We start from the raw sequence: 6,405 nt of genomic DNA on the forward strand, positions 1-6,405 counted from the left end.
ACATAGAGATGTAAAAAAGGATGACTTATGTAGATGTCAGGTACATATGTATGTATGTCGAGATGTATGTAGACTTGTTACACTTGTATGGTTTGTGTTATAGGCCCCAGTTGTAATTCAGATTAAATGATTTGTAATTCAGAAAGTACGAATATCATTCAAATTACATAGAAATGTGAAAAAGTGTGAGTTGAAAAAGAGAAATTTTCTTCAGAACGTTGGCAAGCTTTCAATGAAGATTTGAAAAAAGAGATACATTTTGTCCAAATTCCCGCAATCACTGTTAAAATACTGAACTCATGGAATCTGATGTCAATGATACTGAATTCACGCGTTACGCGAGCAGCTGAAGAAGGCCTTTACTGTTGCGTTATTTCTCTTTTCAATAATTGTATTCATGATTGAATGTAGGAACTGCTTTAATCTTATTATTCGTTCGTTTCTTCGTTCAATTTGTGAAGATTACCATCAATAACTACCAGAAGCAATCACTCCATGCTCCATGACTCATTCACGAAATCACGAACCCCTAAAATGTCTTCCAAAAAAAGATCTAACGGTTTTTCAAAGAACTTCAGTAATGATTTTTACATTACATTAAACCGAATTTCCAAATATCACAGTTATCTCACTTTCAGTCTGATCTCGGGATTCAAGAGGATAAACCGTATTTCCAATAACCATTTCTGTAACCTATATGAAATGTGTGTAATTTCGAATTAGGATTTCCGAAATACAATTGACGATTTCTGAAATTAAATAATTGACTGATCTGAATTACAAGTGATGTTTTCTGAAATGCAATTGATATTTTCTGAAATTGAATTGACTAATCTGAAATACAATTGACGCTTTCTGAAATTGAATTGACTAATCTGAAATACAATTGACACTTTCTGAAATCGAATTGACTAATCTGAAATACAATTGACGATTTCTGAAATAAAATTGACGATTTCTGAAATACATTTGGAAATGGTGTAGTGAATCGTTGCGAACTCTTGGGATCGAAGACGATGCCTAGGTCTTGGTGTTTGGCTGGCCGTATATGTTGCAATAGGTATTTTTGCATAATGAAGAAATAAAAAAGACATTAATTAGCACAGCTATGTAATCAACGACAGATTAACTGGTTGTAGATCTCTTACTGTTCTCATAGCGAGCATTTCAGGTACATAAATATCGCGATAAAATGAAATGATATTATTTCTTATTTCTTCTACTATATCTACATGATTCTGTTTATAAATTGGTATCACGAGTAAACTTTTCGGCGACCAAACAACAAGATGACAGGTCTCAGATTCAAGTATCATCAAAGAACCAATTATCTGATATAGTTAAGGATGTTTATCTCTTATATAGATTTTCCCATTTCTTCACCAAGAAAAAATTACTCAATTGGGATTTCGATAGAAAATCTGTGAAGGCAGATAAGTTTTGGCAATCTTCCAGGACTTTAGGACATTTGATTTCGATGATACGTCGAATATCAGCTCCATCCATTACGACGCCATCTAAACTTGTTGCCAAATGTGGGCTTTTTTTATCAACAAAAAGATCAACCTCAATCATTTTCTCATTATTCTCTAGAAAAGCAGCTGTATACTCTTGCCTTGCCTTGGGTTCGTTTTCTTTACTACAACGCATAGCTGCAGTTTCGAAATCTTTATTCTCTAACCAGAGATTTTTCAAGAAAAAGCGTTTTGTTGCATTTTCAGAATGTGGTTTTGTTACAACAAATTTTATATTTGATGATGTAATAAAATAAGTTCTCCATTTCAGCCAATCAGTAGTTCCTGAGGGGAAGTTCCAGGTATTTCGAAAACAGTTAATTTTTGCCGATTTGCAAAATTTTCCATATTCGCCAAAAATTGAGACGTTTGTACCCTAAGAATGCCTTTTTCTTCAGTTGAGTATTCGAAGTCTTTAGGTATACTCCAAATGCAAAACTGATTGAAACATGGAACCTTCTCCAGCCTTTTGCAAATCTACGATGAAATTGTTCCGATTGATATTTCTAACATATTCCTCAGGAATCGGATTGAATAGTGATCTTTTTGTTGGTATGTATCTCTTACTTTGGTATTCAGTTGATATAACAGACTTGGGATTTCGCTTTTTCGAACCTAAACCTCACTGTCTGGGGAAACTAGTAGATGCGACAAAACGATGTCCAAATTTTTCAACATATTCCCATATAAATAAAAGAAATGCTGTAACGTGGCTACACTTTCCCATGGCCGAGTGCATACATTCTCAACTCCCTTCCTTAACCGCACCGGATATTGTATTTATAGTGACTGAAACATTATATTTCACAGTCTTCTGAAACGATGATAAGCACTTGCATTTACAAAAGTACCTATGTCCCTGTCTAGCATCTTCGATATTACTAATATGATCACTCGATACAAACTGGCTTCCTTTCTAGAATGGCTTAACCGTTGTAACATAACTATTAATGGGTCTAATTTCAGTATTCTCGGGGTCTTCCTCATCAATATTTGCTCCAAAAATGAAGGTGTAAATGTGACCTTTTTGTAATACTGGGGTATATGGTATATCACAAGAAGGAAAATTTCCCCATACTGAAGGTTCTGTCTCACTATTGGTGCTACTTGAATTAGGTGTTTGAATGATATTATATTTTTTTCATTTCCTGCCTTTATGCAGTTTTTCACTCTGAAATGTAGAAATGAAATGATTATCAATTTAATTCACTCAAAACAGATCATACGGTTTTCACAAAATGAGTTTTCAGTTTTCAAAACACGACACGACGCTATCATTAATTAAATACTCGACTGTACAATCATATAAAAGGCTACAACAGTGAGCGGTGAGAAACAGGAATGAATCTTGTTGAAAGCATTCCGACTCTGATTGAAAAGGACCTAGAAAGTGCTCTAGTCTAGCCCGTAACTTCAACCTATCCATATAGAGGAAATTCAGATATATGCATTGTTAAAAATTGAGCGAAGCCCCCCTCCGACCTCTCTCTAGTCTACGCTCCTGACCAGCTCCGGTGGCCGCGTATGGTACCCCGATTCGGCGGTGCGCTGGTTGAACGACGCAACGGCTCCACTTTCCGTGTTTTTCAGAAGTGAAAAACCTACACATTTCCACATATTCTTAAGAATTCTCTTTGTTAGCTCTGTAGAAGTAACCTCTCTTTGCTTTCAATTGTGATTTTGTAACAACTCATTTTTAAGTTCACCTCTTTTAGTTGTTCTCAATTTTTCAGTCTTCTCGCACAATCCTGGTGCTAAATTGTTCTTCTCATAAGGTAAAGTACTCTCAGACTACTCAAAATTATTAATTACTCCATTTTCATGATAATTTCATTCTCATGAAATTCGTCCACGTGCAAGAGATTTCAGAATCTTGAAATAGACTCATAATCCTTGCTAGCACCGCTCAACTGAAACGTCCACTCAAGACAACTCGAACCATTGCTGTCTCAGAAATATATATTTTATTGTATTTCAAAATTATATAGATTTTCAGACTTCTCTAGATCTTCTCACATGAAAATGGGTATGTAACACCAGGATTGAAACTTCTCAAGTCCATCTCAATAAAAATGATTACTGATTCATTGTCTGCTCCTAATATTCCTTATTATTAGAATCAGTTTAATCATTTTTGAGACAACTCTTATGATCACCTCGATGTACAGGGTGGGCAAATTTCGATGTTTTAGCACTACAGTTTTTAAACCAGAGGAGATTCACAAAATCTGATACCCCATTCTCGTTCTCTCTTTCTGAGAAACTAACAATAGTAGTAGTCATTTTTGGCCACTTTCTTTTGTTTTCGAGTTATAAGCAAAAATTGGAAAAATGGCGATATTGAAATAAATTTATATCTCCGCTAATACTGACGGTAGAGCTCTGAAATTGAAACATTATACAGGCACTTTTTTACGTAGAATCCAGTGGCGTGCTTGCCGTTTTAGTAGGATTTCCAATTACGAAGCTTTTACCCAAAGTTATGTTTTTTTAAATGGGAACACTAGTTTTCTGTGCAATTTTTTGAAAGCTTAATTTTTACTGATTTCAAAAATATATAACATCATATGGTTTGTATCAATATAAATGATAGAAATGGTCAAAAACCTTTTTTCTCAATATTTCTATGGTTTCAATTTTTGATGAACACAGAAACATATACCATCGTATGATCACCACTGTCTCCTTCTATAAATCCTTTCATTATTATGAAAATTTATGAAATATATCTTGATTCAAATTTTGTGAAAATTGGTAAAAAGCATAGAAAGAATGACATTACCGGAAGGAGCCTGCTTTTGTTATAGGAAACTCTATTTTTCTGTGCTCGTCAAAAGTTGAAACCATAGAAATATTGAGAAAAAAGGTTTTTGACCGTTTTCTATTATTTATATTGATACAAACCATATGATGTAATAAATTTTTGAAATCAGTAAAAATTAAGCTTTCAAAAAATTGCACAGAGAACTAGTGTTCCCATTTAAAAAAACATAACTTTGGGTAATAGCTTCGTAATTAAAAATCTTTCTGAAAAGGCGAGCAAGCCACTGGATTCTACGTAAAAAAGTGCCTGTATAATGTTTCGATTTCAGAGTTCTATCATCAGTATTAGCGGAGATATAAATTTATTTCGATATCGCCATTTTTCCAATTTTTGCTTATAACTCGAAAACAAAAGAAAGTGGCCAAAAATCACTACTACTATTGTAAGTTTTTCAGAAAAAGAGAACGAGAATGGGGTATCAGATTTTGTCTATCTCCTCTGGTTTAAAAGTTGTAGTGCTAAAACATCGAAATTTGCCCACCCTGTACATATGACTAATTACTGTTGTTGAGTTTCAGATGAACGAATCCACATATTCTCCAGGGTGGACCCTGGATGAAGCTGTTTTCTTCAGAACAGGATGTGAACACCTCAACTTTAGTTGATATTGCTCGATACACCTCGACCTAGGCTCCACCCTGAAAAGTCTGCTCGAATACTCATGTCTACTCATTTGGTATGGTCTACTCTTTATAATATGTACTCTCATTGATTCTTTTCTATATTCATTCATCAAACTCAACATACATGTTAGTTTTCTCAGCCTTCAGCACATCTCAAAATCTACGATTAGAGATTTATTTAACTCAGTACTCTCATGACTTCTCTTAATTTATCAATTGTTTCTTCTGTTTTTCTGAAGAACGTTCTAATCGTGCTTACTTGTAAGCAGTTCGTCTCTGTAAATGTTGAATTCATTGATAAATTTTTTGCACTCTTCAAGTTCATCTCAATATATATGAATTATACTATGTTCTTCCCAGATTAATTATGATTGTCCTTTTCATTTAATTAAATATTAATGAACTTCTCATTTAATTAGAATTTATTGCCTTTCTCATATTATTTTTAATATTCTAGTGCTTCTCAAATTCATTAATTCTGTGCTTCTCATTTAACTTGTGCGACTCTTGTTCTGCTCATACTTACATTAACATTATTGATCAACACAAATTTAATGTATCGATTTCTCGTTGATGATCAAACCTAGACATTGCAGTTTCACCTCTGGCCTATTTCTCTGTACTCTCGCGTCTTCTCTTTAAAATTCAGTATTCTAACCGTCGCGTTTTCTGATAGAATAAAGAGGCTCTCGCAATCAATTTTCAATTGATTGCTCTATCACTGTGTAACCGTTGTGTTGATATTGAATTTATTGAACTCCTCAACGTCTAAGTCTGACATCAAGTGACTTCTCATTTGAACTGCTCTGGACCATCTCTTGTTTTTAGTTGGATATTGTCTCTCTGAGTTTATAGATGTGGTTAATATTAGTTACTTTTACTGTATTAGCTTCATGCAGGTGACATATTCATTTTATGATTGTCAACGATACTCAATAAATGTTTTCATACCATCTCCAACTCAATTATCTTTTCATACAGTCCACTACTCTTGAATTACAAAATCATAACACCCTCGATTTTGAACATTTGGTCCTTCGGGCTGGATAATTGAGTTGGAATTTTATCATCGTTCACTAATCATATTTCTCCTGTCTGCAGTTTCAGTTAACACTGGCGATAAGGTTCATACGTCCAAAGATGAGATTATTGATATGGGTGTACCTCAGGGGAGTATTTTGGGGCCCCTACTTTTTATTTTATATATAAATGATTTGCCTTCAGCACTGTATAATATTGTCCAAACATTGGTTAATATTCTTATGTTTGTGGATGACGCAAATGCACTTATTAGAAAGGAAGACATAAAATCCTGCATTGAGCAAACGCGGACAGTTTTTGATCTTATCAGCAATTGGTGTAGTCGAAACGGGCTCCTTCTCAATGTGGATAAAACTGAGTGCATTATTTTCAGGACTAATAGATCTAGGGAAAATTTTCCAGA

Source organism: Coccinella septempunctata, chromosome 7 (genome assembly GCF_907165205.1).
Source record: "Coccinella septempunctata chromosome 7, icCocSept1.1, whole genome shotgun sequence".
NCBI lineage: Eukaryota > Metazoa > Arthropoda > Insecta > Coleoptera > Coccinellidae > Coccinella > Coccinella septempunctata.